At 42.4% G+C, this 16,090-nt stretch overlaps 1 protein-coding gene across 3 annotated transcripts in view; it reads left to right on the top strand.

Moving 5' to 3' along the window:
* MARCHF3 (membrane associated ring-CH-type finger 3) overlaps window positions 1-16,090 on the top strand; it is a 137,718-nt gene that overhangs the window by 16,125 nt on the left and 105,503 nt on the right. The window contains exon 1 of one of the 3 annotated variants that reach the window (XM_059174461.1): window positions 8,682-8,796. The exons of the other annotated variants lie outside the window; for them this stretch is intronic. The gene's annotated coding sequence lies outside the window, so the exon portion shown is untranslated. Of the gene's footprint in view, window positions 1-8,681; window positions 8,797-16,090 lie in introns of those variants that run through there. 3 annotated transcript variants of the gene reach the window in all.

Here is a 16,090-nt window from a genome sequence, read left to right as displayed (position 1 = left end):
TCCTTTCTATAGGAAGCAAGATATAAAACTGTCTGGTTGGTAACTTTTAATTGCAAGGGGAATACTCACCAGGTGACTAGCTGGCTGCTTAAATCCCTATTTTGTCTGTTTCTTTTATCTATGTTGTATACAAGAGTTTAAATAAAATGTGTCAGATCACAAATTCCAAGCAAGAGTAACCAGTAAGTTTCATACTTCAGTGCCAGAAGAAGCAACTTGGAGGGTGGGAGGGATTGGAAGTGGCAGGTTGTGGAGTTCTGATTTCGTAAGAAAATAAAGAGACAGAATCCAGGAGGTTCCTGGATGGCTCAGTCTGGTTAAGCTAAGGTCATGGTCCCTGGGGTTCCTGGGATCCAGCCCCACTGAGCCCCGTGCCAGGCTTCCTGCTTGGCAGGGAGTCTGCTTCTTCTTCTCCCTCTGCCCCTGCCCTTGTCCCCTACCCACTTGTGCTTTCTCTCTCTCAAATAAAAATAAAAAATAAAAATCTTATTAAAAAAAAGGGGGGGGGGGGACAGACAGAGAGAGGGAGAGGGAATCCAGAATGCAAACCTATAGCAGGAACCCAGTAGCATTCACACACTTAATTATCTCTCTTTGTATGGGAAATACACCATCAGTGCTTATAAACCAGTGTGCAAGGAAGTAGCACAAATAAAAACTTCATTTGGGGGCACCTGCCTTAGTCAGTTAAGCAACTGTCTTTGACTCAGGTCATGATCCCATGGGGGCTCCTTATTCAGCGGGGAACCCACTTCTCCCCTTGCCTGCTCTGCTTGCTTCTTCCCCTGCTTGTTCTTTCTCTCTCTCTGACAAATAAGTAAATAAAATCTTAAATAAATAATAATAAAAATAAAAACTTCATTTGTAAGAACCAACTTGTCACTTTCTAAAAAGCTCAATGAAAAGGCTATTATAATTTTAATGAGGAGACAAATAATCCTGTGTTCTCTCCAGTGTCTCTGATGATAATGTTGGTGGAATCTCCAAAATACAGAGAGCAACCTGGACTGCATTATTTTTGTTGTCTTTTTGTTAATAAAACTTTTTCTCCAACAAAAGAGAAATGCCTCCCTTTCCTCAAACACAGACATGACCAATCAAGCTAATTTCTTAAGGGTGAATCATCCTTAGCTTTTGTGAAGGACTCTGGTTTTGACAAGTTGACCTCTGAAAGGAATTGGGGGCTTGGAATATCCTGCTTAGGAGTTCTTGATGAACAGGAGAAAAGCTAGTTTTTGTAGAGGAAATTTGAATGGATGGATTTGGGAAATCCTCTTTTGGAGCTGGTCTTTGTTTTTAAAAACCTTTGTATCTTGTTTTAAGTTAGTATCTTAGGAGATTTTGTTTATAGGTAATCAGATCTTGCTGTTGTATAAATAATTTCTCCTAGATGTGTATGACTGTCCTTTCAGAAAGAGGCTTTGGCCCTTGGATTGGGTTGTCTCGTCCCACTGCCCAGCATATGATTTTGTTATTGCTGGTTGCAGTCAATCACACTGACTTCCCAAACTCCTGCACCTCACTATGGGAAATGGAGGAAACCAGGCTCAAAGAAAATAATTCAGGTGATAAAAGACTCTAAATTTAGAAAACTTTTCCCTTCCACATAACAGAATACAATTTGTTTCTTCTTCCCACACCAAGCAGAGCTGTCCAGAACAAATATGAAAACACATGACCCTGTCCCGTCCCTCCCACTTGCAGCTGTCAAGGCTTCCAAGGGAAATTTGTGTGTGTTGAATAATTTTGCTTTGCAACACATCATAATCACATGTTTCAATGTTTGTTGAGGCTGAAAATTGCCAGTCCGTTTGAGGGGTGTGTGAATGTAGGCTAATGGGGAGATAGAGACTTGTCGACCTTACCCAGTTCTTCTGGATGGTTTCAACCAGACTCTCTTCTAGGTGGCAGGAGGAGAAAACTCATCCAGGTGACCTGCCTTCATTCCTCATTCACTGGGTTTTTGGATGGAGGGTTTCTCTGGAGCTGCCAGGAAACATAACCTTGGGAATTATCCAGGAGTTCTTTGAGCACTCAAACAATGACAGCCAGTGCCCTTCTAGCAGAAATTCCATTAATTTTTAATTTTTGAGTTGGTAATGGCCCTAGAGATTATCCACATTCAGGTTTCCAAAGTGGAGTTTGTAAGATAAACCATTGAAGCATGGGAAGAAATTACTAGAATTTCTATTCATTTTTTCTCCCCCCCCCCACATAAGAAAAATCAAGTTTTAGTAGTCTATGAATTGACATTTGCACCCTTCCCTATTCTTTAGGTCCAAAGGCTCTATGTTCTGAGGGAGGGGTAGGTTCCCCGCAGCAGGCAGCGGTTAGTCTCTTCAACTGGTCTATAGCATGTTGCATTGCATGTGTACCTATTGGGTTAGATTAATTTGCATAATATTATTAGTTTCAACTAACCTAGCCCTAAATAAGAACAACAAACACAAGGCAAGTAGCTTAAAAATATTCTGGTAAAAACAAAAGCAAAGTATGAATTTGAAGGGATCACTAATTGTGCAAGCAAGAACAAGGGAACAGTTTGAAAATGGAGTTGATTCTGTTCTAGGATAAGTCCTTTGTTAGCCAAGATAGGAGTTAAAAAATGATAACCATACGATCAGTTCCGATGGGAAGTTAGCCCCCAACTTCAAAACCCTCAAGATGATGAAATGAAATAAAGATTTACATGTACTGTCATTAAGAATGAACATATTGGAAGGAAGTGAATACTTTGCCTTGAAAGTTTTCCTAATGATAATACGAAAGTGCCACAATTAGAAAAATATGAAGGTAAACCCTGCACTTTTTAACCAGTGTTTAAATTTACCTATTGACCTTTATAAAATTATAGTCAATTAAATGGTGCTCTGAAGCCTGTTTTGAAATTTTTAGTTATAGGCAAAAGTAAAAAACCCACGTATATTTATAAACACTTCTGCCTCCTGATAGAAGACCAGGTGAGATACTATGCTGAAAACTAAAATGAGTTTCTTGGGGCGCCTGGATGGCTCACTTGTTAAACCTCTGCCTTCAGTTCAGGTCATGGTCCAGCGTCCTGGGTTGTGTCTGGCTCGCTGTTGAATGGGGAGTCTGCTTCTCCCTCTGCCCTTCTCCACCCCTCCACACCCCCCAAAATAAATAAATAAATAGAATCTATTTTAAAAAAGGAGTTTCTGGGGTGCCTGGGGTGGCTCAGTCATTAAGCAGCCACTTTCGGCTCAGGGTCATGATCCCAGGGTCTGGGATCTAGGCTTGCATTGGGCTCCCTGCCCAGCTGGAAGCCTGCCTCTCTCTCTCTCTCTCTCTCTCCCACTCTCCCTGCTTGTGTGCTCGCTCTCGTTCTCGCTGTGTCTCTCTGTCAAATAAATAAATAAAATCTTTAAAATAAATAAATAAATAACTTTAAAATTTAAAAAAAAAAAGGAGCTTCTCTATCACAAAATGCTGAAAAAGTATTACTGAAGCTATGACTCTAATCTTGAGGAAACAAATACACTATTAGGACAGGTTATGGAGAGCAGAAGACCTGTTTTGCATTTGTAAGATGTTTGATCTAGCCTATTGTATTTATTCGTTTCTGCTTCATCAATGAAATACACTAAGTGCTTGGTTTTGTTTTGTTTTTGGTTTTTTGTTTTGTTTTGCTTTTTGGTGAGCTACCGCTGGATGAGATTCATTCACAATCTTTTTTTTTTTTTTAATTGACATTCACTTTTATTTTTTTTTATATATTTTATCTATTTTTTTGAAAGACAAAGATCACAAGTAGGCAGAGAGGCAGGCAGAGAGAGAGGAGGAAGCAGGCTCCCTGCTGAGCTGAGAGCCTGATGTGGGGCTCGATCCCAGGACCCTGAGATCATGACCTGAGCAGAAGGCAGAGGCTTTAACCCACTGAGCCACCCAGGTGCCCCTCATTCACAATCTTTATGAAAATGTCTTGTGAGAAAAACCAAGTAGTGTTTCCTCTTGAGAAGCAGCTGTTTCTTAGAAAAGGATTCCAAGGTGAGGTTTCAAGAGATAAAATTCATTCACTGCATTATTCATAAGCAAGCTAATACAGGCAAGACATTGAAGCCAGAGGTATACAAAATGCTACAGGAGGAGACTTCATAATTAATTTTATAAAAAAACAAACCTATAATATACAGTGTCGTTAAAGCAATACAATATTTTGTATTAAGTTGAGAAGGGACCATGAAGCTCTTTTGTACCTAACAGAGGTTTGCTGGTTATCTTATTGAAAAATAATTGAGTTGTCAAACTTAGAGATAAGTTACATTCATTTTTCTTTTTATAAAAAAGAAAGAGTTCCATATTTTGTTAACCATTTCTGTGATAATAAGCATCTTCAGTAGTATGCTACTAGAGGCCATTTTTTTTAAACACAAAGCATAACTAATTTGTCCTTTCAAGATAAAGGAATTTTAAGAATAAAGAAGAAAGTAACTGAATTTTAAAGAAACTTTTAGTATAGAGGAAACACTGTGGAAAACTGTTTGGAAATGTTTACACTGTGATTTTTAAATTTTTTATTTCTTTACTTCTTCTTCTTATTATTATTTGCTTAAAACTGTGACATCTATTACAACCCAACTGTATAGAATAAACTGAACTTGGGACTATACATTCAAATTAACATATCACAAATAATTAATCTAGTTTTCAAACATGAAGCATATTTACCTATGTTGTTCTTGATAAAATAATGATTGTTTAGTAAGGTAGTATATACTCTTAGATAGATTTAAAGAAAATATATTTAAAGGAAATAAAGTATTGTTGTTTTCATATTTACTTATACTTTTGTGATTCTGATGCTTGTTTAATAACGTACCTAATATAATGCATCGTACATATCTAACACATAAGTGTGGTGTCCTTGCTCAAAGGTATTTTGGTATTGGGATTCATGATGCCATAATTTTGAAGACCACTGCCCTTGACTAAAGATTCTTAAATCTTTAAATCTGGGGGGCAGGGAATAGCCACAGAGTCTTTGAGACAATCAGATATATATCCTCCTGGGGAAAAATTATACATACAAGCTGCCAAATAAAATTTTGTCCAGAATTCAGGGCGATCACATGCCCACCGAAGAGCTGTTGTCACAGACTCTAATAAAGCCCCTGGGTGAGGACAAGAATGCCCTAAGGAGGTATGTGACTTATTCGGGGTGCACAATGGCATAATCTGATCTTTCATTGAAGACCTGCTGAGCGTGCAAGTCACTATAGGCTTCAGCCTGGCTGCTAAGGGTGCAACTCTAGCTAGGCCCCCAGGGAATCCACAAGTTCAGTGGGGACTCTAGCGTGCAACATATAATCACAATAGCGTTTGCATTTAGGAGAAACCTGTGTATTTGACCAACATTAAATGACACCAATTGTGTGAGAGCATTTTGCTCAACTCTACAGGAAACACAGAGATGGTTAAGGGGACACTTGTAGATAACCAAGTGCCAATTACTTGCTCCAGCTTCCAGCACTTTTTCTAAGGCACCTTTTATGTGGCCGAGCCTCCTGATGCTCCTCTTTGGGGTCTGCAGCTCTGATTCCTTTATGCACTAAATGAAAATGTCCAAGTAAAGGGAGGTGAGGCAGCAGGTCATCCTCCTTCCTATTTCTAAGCAACCAAAGCTCGCTCTTTGGGTTTATGTGCACGAGCATGCAGTTCTTTGCCTGTGGAATACAGAACTGAACTCTTAGATAAATTGGCAAATGGAAGAAAACAGGGAGTAATAAAGGAGGTATGGAATTTTATAAGCTTCATGATCCCTTTCCCCAAAGGCCTGAATCTATGTAATGAGGTAGTAGAACAAATTCCTGCTGAGTCTGAATTTATATATAAAAAAAGGAAAGATAGGAATAAAGTAAATGCAATTTTTTTTTCTGCCCAGGTCATTAGTTGATAATATTTTTGAAGGTGATACGGAGTTTTTTTTCCTACAAATATTGGGCTCTTTGTAGGGACTAAAAATAAACAGAGCAGCCCCAGGAAATAGACAAGCATTATTGATCTGTGTCAGGGCCATTTCTACTTTAATGTTTGCAAAAGGCACAGCCCAGTTTTGCAAACCTATTTATAGAGAACAGCTCCTTCATTGCCATATATAGATGATAAAAACAAGGTGGATTGTCAGGTAACTTTGGTTTTTGTTAGGAAATGGAACCAGGAGGGATCTCCTTCAGAATGAGTGAAGAGGGCTGTTCGCATGTGTTCCTGGGGAACAAAGAAAAGAACCGTGGGATGCAGTGTCTGCACCCACGTTGCCCAGGGACATGTTTCTGGCCCGAGTGCCTCCTCCAGCTGGTGTTTACCTCTCAGCTGCCCCAGCCTCCCTCCCCCTGTGCTGGGAGTAGGGCTGAAAACAAACAGGATGCCTCCAAGACCCCTTCTGCCCTTCCGTCCCTGTGGAGAGCTCCAGCTCCCCATTGGTACTGACCATGCTTTTGTGCCCATGTGTGTGGGCTCCCATGTCTGTGTGCACATACCCACACCTGCAGTGTTTTCCTGGGATCCTCTCTGCATTTGGTTCTCCATTTACTTTTTCTTTTAATTCTTAAAATATTTTGCCCTCCACTCATTTCCTACCAGCGTCATATACTCCTCTAATACCCCCAAACCCCAATTTCTCTAGTTTCCTTCCATCCTTGGGCTCCACTCTGCTCTTTTCTTACAACCATCAGTTCAATTCAACAAGCGTTTTGTGCGTGCTGAGAACCTGCGAGGTTCTGGGACTGAAGAGACAAACAGAATCTCTGTCCTCGGGCTGCTCAGTCCAAGGGGACTTGCGGTCTGTGCTTTGCCCTCGTACCTCTACTCCAGTTATCGATCACTCCCTCCAGGCAGAGTTTCCTGCCAGCATCCTCCAGTGTAGTAACAGCTAGGCTTCAGTTCAGAAGACATTAATTCCCCTCTCTAAGGTCTGATTTATGAAAGGAAGTGAGCTCGTAGCAAGGGGCTCACATACCCCAACATGAGAAAAGAGAAGGGCTTGGATTCTCTGTGTTAAAAATCTCAAAGGGATGCTAATGGGCCCGACCACCTTCGAGATGCTCAGAAGTGATGTTGTCTCACCTGCGGGCATGGTCGTCCAGGCTCTGGGGAATGGCCTGTTGACAGTTTCTGCTCAGCTATGGTGGTCTTCCGGCTAGCGCAGCACGGGAATGCTCAAATAACTGACTGTTTTTAGATCGGTACAGAAAGCAGACAGACGAACCAACCCTACTGAAGCATAGGAACAGGGGACTCCAGTTTGGGGCTGGCAAAATTGCTTTCCATCATCTCTCTGCCCATTTCATATCTTTAGATCTTTGACAGGTGTAGTTTCTCTGCCCATCCAAATATTATTTTCTCTGCCCATCCAAATATTATTTTCAATGAAAGAAACACCAAGAATAGTGACAGGCAGTACATCTTTGAGGCACAAAATCCTGCCGGTTGTGTACAGGTCAAACTCATGTTAAGTGCCAGAGAAGGAACGTGCAAACTAAAAAACACTAAATATAACATAACCCTCACTTCTATTACTTAGTCCTCCGATAATCACCTGACAAATGGTGTTGGGGCTGAGATAATGTGAGTTCTTTACCCTTCAAGACTTTGCTGTGTGAATGGAATTCTTCACTGGTTTCATCACTCATGATAGGGGTAATGTCTTTCTGGTGGCTGGGTGACCTCACTGGTTCCCGGCTTCATTCTTCACATCCTTTGGTGCCTTGTCATGCTCCATCCCTAGTCTTCCTCTGTTTCTCATTCCATACCCTCTGGAATGTGTCACTATGTGTGCTGTTCATTCTGCCATGTCTCTGAGTGGCATGCATCCAAATGATGACAGCTGTCTTTTGTGAGCCTTTTATAAAGTCATTCATTCATGCCTTTTGCAAGAGGAGGGATGGTGTGAGGTCACTGGCATGGCAAAATCCAAATTATTTCTCATCTTCCTGCATGTTCTATCACTGCCCACTATTCTAGACCCAATAAAAGGGGCCGGGACCAAATCCACCATAACTTGCTTGCATGCTATAGTCCTCATGGTCACTGGCTGTTGTGTGGAAAACAGACTGGACTTAGCCAAAAGTGGAAGCCAAGGAACCAGTTAAGAGGCTATGAGAATAATTCAGAGAAAATCAGATGGTGGTTTGCGTAAGGTGATGGCAATGGGGATGGAGAGGATATATAAGTTCAAGATGGCAGAACAAACAAGACTTGCTGATGATTTTCATAAGTGTGATAAGGAATGGAAGCATGATACCTTCTAAGTTTTGGGGACAGGGAGGTTCATGAGGGAGGTACGCTGAAGGAGAGAGGAAGAGAGATAGCACCATTTAAGTTGGTTAAATGATATTATAAGGATTTCTTTCAATTACCTAGTGAGAATTTGACCTAAGATCATGAATATTAAAATATACGTAATAGCCCTTTGAAAACTATGCAGTTCAGAATGACTATAAGGCGTTGGTATTATTTGCTTTGGTTCCATGACATGGCCTTGATGGACTGGGCTGATTTCCACCCACTGTGGCCCATTAGTCATCAGAAGTTCTCTGAGGGTAAGGGCAGGGCAGTGCCTTATCTGTTGGACTCTCAGCACTAACAGTCTTACAGTAATAGGTGTTTGGTATGTTTGTTGAATAAATTAGATTGCATATTTGAGTTATACAAGAGTTGACCATCTGGAAACAAACAGCATGTTTTGAAAATACTTCAGTCTTTGAGGGGGTGTGCTACCTCCGTCAAACTCCAGATGCCAGAGTACCAGGAACCAAATCAGCTGGGAGACATGACCACCAGGTAACTGGGAACCAGAAACCTCAATGGCAGTGAGGTCCATTTATGCCTGGGAGTAGAACAGGGAGGGTCTGATCTGAAAGTCAGTGAGAAAGTAGCTTGCAGGACCAGGATGAAAGCTCAGAGAGCCAGGATGCAGGTCAAGTTATCCAGGTTCTCACCCTGTAAGGAGGCTCCATGTTCCCAAGGTGCAGGCTACTCGAGAGGTTGTGCTGGGCTGGCTTTAATGGGCTCGTTAAAAACTGGTCAGGGCATAATTGCCATACAAATAGGTACTATTTATGAAGAAAAAAAAGAAAAAAGTCTGCTATCTGGAAGAAGAAGGAAAATGGACCCATTTTCTACATCATCTATGTTAGCTAAAAACTTCTCTACCCAACTGGCAATATTTTATGTGTGTGCCCCGACTAAGTCCTATCACTCACAGGCCTGCCAGTATTACACGATCAATATAAAAATTCCAGTTGTTTTGCTGACTTAGGTATTCACTGAGGGATTATTTGGGAGACAGACCTGAAAAGCAATTATGTAGAAAGTTCAATATGCTAGTTCTCCTTCAGAGGGGTTGCTGAGAGGGTACTTTCTGGAAACTTCCCTGTTTTTGTGTGTGTGTATTGTTTTTTGGTTTGGATTTTGGATTTTGGGTTTTGGGTTTTGTTTGTTTGTTTTTTATTTTTTAGCAGGTATACTTTCTTCCTGAAATCTTGTGGCATGTGGCATGTGGTACTCTATCTTCCAGTTCTTAGTTTTTCTACTTCAGGCTGTCACTGTGGGGCCTCTTTAGGTAACATCCACAAATATTTTGGAGCTTGTTCTTTCGACCACAAATCTTAATAGCTTTTCAAATGGTTTTGGCACGGCCTGGGACTGGCAAGGAAGGAGTAGTGCCGGGGAACGAGGGAGACTTTTGTTGAAAAGACAGCTTTTCTCAGATTGATTCCATGGAAATATCTGTTCGTTTCCTCCTGGTGTGGATTTTGAACAGTTCATGAAGCTGCCTCCTCCCCACCCTGTTCTTGACCTTCCCCCTCTTCTCCCCGTTGTGTGAAAGTACATTTGCGGCCATCCCCACCTGATGGCTTCCGTGTGTGGCCTCAGCCATGGAATGCTGAGTGTTTGCACTGGGTTTGCTGAGAGCCAAGTCAAGAATCAAGCATGTAGGTGCTAAGCCGAGGGACCATTTAGGGTAGCTGCTCCGGTTTCGCACCTGATCCAAGCTGGAGGACATTCTAAAGTTGAAAGCTACGGAGTGGCCTGAAGCAGGAACAGGAACTGTGAGCTTTACTCTCAGCTGTTGGAGGAGAATTCTGATTTGCCACAGCCAGCAGTTTTGGTTTTCTGATCAGTAATCAGGGCTGATAGATTCGTGGTTATACGGCTCACGGGCTATCACCTGGGCCACTTGGAAGTGGCCCACTTCCATGATCTCCCCTCCCTTCCCTTGCCTGTCAAGTTTTGTAGCCTACTTTGTGGGCTACATCAAGTGAAAGAAACCCATCCAGATCCAAGAATTCCCATGTTGTGGGATATTTTATTCCTGCCGTGGAAGAGATCATGGAGAGTTTTTAGGAATAGGCAAATTTTCTTATTTTCTCCTCTTACTATTTCTTCAGTTGTTCTTAGTTTGCCAATAGCCTCCAGCGGGTTTCTGGACTAAAGTGCTTCAGTGTCTTCTTGCTGTTGATAAACAGTCGGCTGATTATTGATTTAGATCATTTTCTAAAATAACTGGCCAAGTTTCTTTTCTGTGTTGATACTAGAGACATATGGTTCATTCCTCAAGAATGGTAGCAGGCAAGCCTGGGTTGACCAGGCTTGGGGTACAGAGAGTTATTGCTGACCTAACAGTTTCTCAAGAGAGAGGGAGGAGATATGAGAAAAGGATAATCCTACTAAAGATAGGGTGTCCAGTCATTTTGGGTAAACTAGCATTCAGGCAAATAAATGAAATAGGTTATTCTACTATTTCTGTTAAGATGAAACAGGATCTGAATCCATAGGCAAGACTGCCCTGAGAGCCCTGGCCTTTCATTTTGGGGTGTCAGTGGTGGTGAGAAATAGCAAGCCTACTGGTTAGAGAGGATATGCTCTTCTTACTCCCATCCCCACACTTGCTAAGAGGACAGTGTGTCCCTGTTGATGAACATTTGGATGATTACCTTCCCTTTATTGGTAGTGATAATGCCACAGTGAAGGTTCCCATGCATTCATTATCAGTGTTTTTGTGATCACTGTTTCCTGAGGTCATTAAAGATCCTGGATCCATACCCCACTGGAGATGAGCAAGTACTCTAACCCCCTTTAAAGCCATCACCAGCATGCCCTCCTGTCCCTTTCCTGTTGTTTACCACACTTGACTCCTCATAACCCAATAATCGACTATGAGTGATCAGGGTTCCCACTGAAGTGGCTTCATGGACAAGGTGGGTGACTTAAACATGTGGCCCTCTAGTGTGTGTGAGGGAAGACGGAGCAAGGGGACTCTTGGAGAACAGAGAGGCCTGAGGCCTGAAGACTGTGAAATCCCCCTCCCCTCCACACACAAATTTAATACCCGTGGCTTTCAGGCTCCAGGATGCCAGATGAAAACTGACTTAAGCAGATGTGCTCCCACGAGTCCCAAAGTAGTTCCTCAGCCCAGAAGGTCTGCGGTCCCACAACTTCTTCATCCTTCAGGGGCTCAGCTTGAATCCCACCTTCCCTGACAGATCCAGGTTCCCTTCTCCCTTGCTGCCTTAGCACTGTATTTCTGCCTCTGTTGGTCACACATGACACTCTACCTTCCCCTGGAGGTATTTGAGTCACTGCAGTGGGCTGATGAAAGGCTGCATCTTTGAGCTTCTCATTCCATTGGCCCTTAGCATTTCTTTCCATATAGTGGATTCTCAATAAATCTTTCTATTGGGAGAAGGATAGGGGAGAAATAAAGCCTAGCTTCAAATCACAACCACTGAAAATAGAGGTAGTATATTATATTATGGTCATGGCATCCACTGGAAAATTAAGCAAAAACCTTTGAATGTCCAGGATGTATTTTTCTGCCAAAAATAATTCTGTACAAGGAATCTGAAAGAATATCACTGAATTAGGCAAGTCCCTTCTTGCTCTTTGTTACATCCAGCTGGGCTAATAAAGATTAATTTGCTTCCTTTATTCATTTATTTTTTCACTTATTTTTTCATTTATAGAAAAACACAGGGCAGGCTTGAATTCTCAGTGTGGAAAAAACGGCTTGACTCCAATGATTATGTAACCTGGGACATCCAAGCAGTTAGAACTCGAGGAGAAGCAAGGTAGAGACACAGGCACCACCCCACAAAATAAACAGCACCTTGAAGTCAGATTGTGAGCAGCTCTCTCATTAAGAAGCAGGCTGGAAAACTGCCTAAATGAGTAACCTCACATGAGGTAGCATGCTGGCCCAGTGGCCCTACTGGTTTATGTTAGTGCTTTATTTAAACCGTGTGTTGAATGGCTGTCTTCTCAGCCCTACCAGACCCAGGTTGGGAAATGGCCTCCATATCTTGATGGTAGGTGGGGTGTTAATCAGTTCTTTCCAAGTCTGCCTCTCTTCATCATTGAGTCCATAATGCTGAGATTTTATTTTCAAGTTGTGTTTATTGAGGTATAACTTGAACAAATTCACCCTTTTTTAGTGTGTCAAGATACAGAATAGTGTCATTGTCCCCAAAATTTCTTTCATGCCCTCTTGAAGTCGACTCTCTCTTCCAGCCCCAGTCCCTGGCCCCCACTGGCTTGTTTTGTGACCCTACGGTTTTGCCTTTTCCAGGATGTTACATAAATGAAATCATATGGCATGAAGGCTTTTGAGTCTGGTCTCTTTCACACAGCATAATACCCTTGAGATCCATCTATGTTGTTCTGTGTGTCAGCGGCTAGTTCCTTTTTATTGCTCAGTAGGATTTCATTGTATGGATGTACTACAGTATCTCTTCACCAGTGGGAGGACCCCAGTGTTATTTCCAGATTGGGGTCATTATGAATAAAGTCACTATAAACATTCACATACCATTTTTTGTGTGGGAATATGTGTTTTCATCTATCTTACCTTAAATACCTACGCATGGGATTGCTGAGTTGAATGACAGGTGTATGTTTAATTCTTTCAATAAACTGCTGAATCATTTTTCAAAGTGGCTGTTCTGTTTTGCACTCCCATCATAGTCACCAGGAGAGGTCGACGTTTAAGGTTATGCACACCATTTTAGATCATTTCAATAGGATTATAGATTTCAGGTAGATTGAAAGTCGCCGGGGGTGCCATTTCATTTCCTCTGCCTCAGCTGTGGGTGCACTGAGAGAGAGAGAGAAATGGGGCAGGGATGTGGACCTCATCTCAATGGGTTAAGCTTTTTATTTATATACAGAACTTTAATTTTTTTTCTTCCTTTAACTAAAAATGATTAAAGTGAACGTTTGGCTGCTTGGCAAGACTCTGCCCTGATATTGAGGGGAGAGTAGAGTAGCTCTGCAGATAAGCTCAGAGAAATCTAGTAGGCCACCGAGGCATTTCTCAGCCCTCAGGCAGTTACCTGTGTCCTGGTCCTGATAGCGTGGGATCATGTGGAGTCCTAGGAGCCTGAAAATGGCACACCTTTTAAGCAGGATAGTTCCAAGCTTTAGACAAACTCTCAATTGCCTCATAACTGGTTTCTTTTACCTCGTCAGCCACTTGCTTTCCGATTCTGACCACTGGAGGCTCCTTTGCAAGCAAGGGTTCTTCTCATCTAGTTTTTGTTTGGTTACAACAGGGGATTATGGATTTGGCCTCCACAGCTAGCCCTGGAGCCTGAGCCCCAATGCAAGGCAGATGTGTCTGAGGGCTTTCTGGCTTTTGCTGTGGTTGGCACCTTTGTGCTCAACAGGAAGATCAGTTCAAAGGCTCTTTGGGTTGGAGGCCTGGTCCTCCTGTGGCCTACTGTGGGTCATGGTGGTTGCCTATAGAATCAGCTGGGCATCAGAAATAGGAAGGAACAAAATGAATGACTCATGGAACCTCTGATGCCCTTGGGTCATCTTCAGAGTTTGGTGGTAACCATAGAGGCCTCCTGACCTGCAAACCCAGGCAGTAACCTCCAGGAGCCAGTTGCTTGCAGTGTTTACATAGGAATTCACCGAGTGTTCCTGACTAAGGAAAACTTTCAGTCAAGGCCACTCAACTGCGTGGAGCTTTTGTACTTTACCCACAACTCCACTTTCATAAAAGAGGAAGGAGCGGGGTGAGTGAGTAAATGGAAAAGGGTGATTTTCTGATATTGCATTAGGGAAATGTCCATTCCATGCCTACCTATAAGCTACGGAGCTAGGAGCGCCCCCTCCCTCCCTGAGCGTGTGTCCTGTTATTGACAGGGGAAGGCTCAATAGCATCCTTAGACAGGTCTTGTGTTCCATTGGGCTGATGTGACATTCTTCTCGTGGATACTAGTTGGAACAGAATGGCAAAATTCAATGAAGAGGATGCCTGTGGTTTGGAGGGGAAGAGGCTTATTTTGTTTCTAGCAGACAGATTTGACTGCAGGTGAACTTTTTAGAACTGAGTTATCAGAATGTGAGAGCAGAAGAGAAGCTGGGATGGGTGCGGAATGGGTGGGGGAGACCATCACAGGTTTGGATTGTACCATACACCCTGGGGCACCCATCAGTTTTATGCCTGATCACTTAGTATTAACTAAATGCACAGGATAGCTTTCCCTCTTACTGTCCAGTACATTGCTTCCCCAGAGCTGCCAGCTTTTGTAGCCAGAGCGACTTGTTCAACTTTGTATATTCCACGTGGCCTGAAAACTCAGTTGGCAGTCCCTGTAGGTCGATTCCCAGAGGCAGCAAGTACACAGAACTGTCTTTAGGGACTCCTGCTTGCTTGGCATATGGTGAGTTCACAATGCTAGACATTTTATCAGGCCATGGAATACATTTGGCAAGGAAAAGAACACAGTGATAATGAATGTAGGGAGGAGAAAATGCTGTACTAGAAGACAACATCGTGCTGATAAATTTCATTCTTACTAAGTTGATACTATTGCAGAAGACACGAAGGATCAGAGCATAATAGGAAGCTGTTCACGATTATCACTGATGTGTTCTAAGTATTGCGATTAATATATTCATACTGGTCCTATCGGTAAACCATTTCTTTCCTCTACGTGTGTTACGATTTATTTTTTACTAGATCACAGTGGGACTAAATACTACTCAAATCTCACTCCTCAGCCAAGGGAAGGGCTCAAGATGAATGTGTGCCCCAACTCGTGAAGTGTTTGGACCATTTGTACACTGAAATTTATACTCATATGCTGACAAGATCCATAGCATCTAGGGATGGAGGAGGTTACTAAATTGTTTTTAAATTTTTCTTTTGCTTTTTTCTTTTTAAGATTTTGTTTATTTAAAGAGAGAGAGAGAGAGAGAGAGAGAGTGTGTGTGTGTGTGTGTGTGTGTATGCGCATGTGAGCAGGGGGAGGGGCTGAGGGAGAAGAAGAGACAGACAGAATCTCAAGCTGCCTCTAAGCCCAGAGCAGAGCCCCAGGCAGGGCTGATCCCACGAACCCAATATCACAACCTGAGTTGAAATCAAGAGTTAGGTGCCTAAATGACTGAGCCACCCAGATGCTTCCTTCCTTTGCTTTCTAACAAAGAAGGCAGCTCAGAAATTTCCAAACTGTCTTGCTACTTGAGCCCCTAAGTCTGCATTTGGATATTTTCCCCTTTAGTACTACTATTATATGCTTTTTATTTTTCTTTTTTTTTTTTTTTTTTTTTTTAAAGATTTTATTTATTTATTTGACAGAGATCACAAGCAGACATAGAGGCAAGCAGAGAGAGGAAGGGAAGCAGGCTCCCCACTGAGCAGAGAGCCCCACGCGGGGCTCGATCCCAGGACCCCGGAATCATGACCCGAGCTGAAGGCAGAGGTTTTAACCCACTGAGCCACCCAGGCGCCCCGCTTTTTATTTTTCTTAAGTCAACATGTTGGTGTTGTCAGTGGGGGTTAACTCCATTTAAAAAAAAATCTCTTGGGGTGCTGGGTGGCTCAGTGGGTTAAAGGCTTGGCTCAAATCATGATCCCAGGGTCCTGGGATTGAGCCCCGCATAGGGCTCTCTGGTCAGCGGAGATCCTGCTTAAAAATAAAACAGCACAGAAATAACTATACTGAAAAGCCATCCCCAACTGGAAACAACACTGAGAAGGTGCTCCATTTTAGTTAGGAGTTTTTTTTCTTGGAGGGGGGGTAATGCTTAAAATGCCCAAGGACAAGGTTTTACTATAGTGCATGGC

Source organism: Mustela lutreola, chromosome 5 (genome assembly GCF_030435805.1).
Source record: "Mustela lutreola isolate mMusLut2 chromosome 5, mMusLut2.pri, whole genome shotgun sequence".
NCBI classification, from domain to species: Eukaryota; Metazoa; Chordata; class Mammalia; order Carnivora; family Mustelidae; genus Mustela; species Mustela lutreola.
Note: the sequence above shows the minus strand (reverse complement) of the source record. Positions and strands in the feature narration are given on the sequence as shown.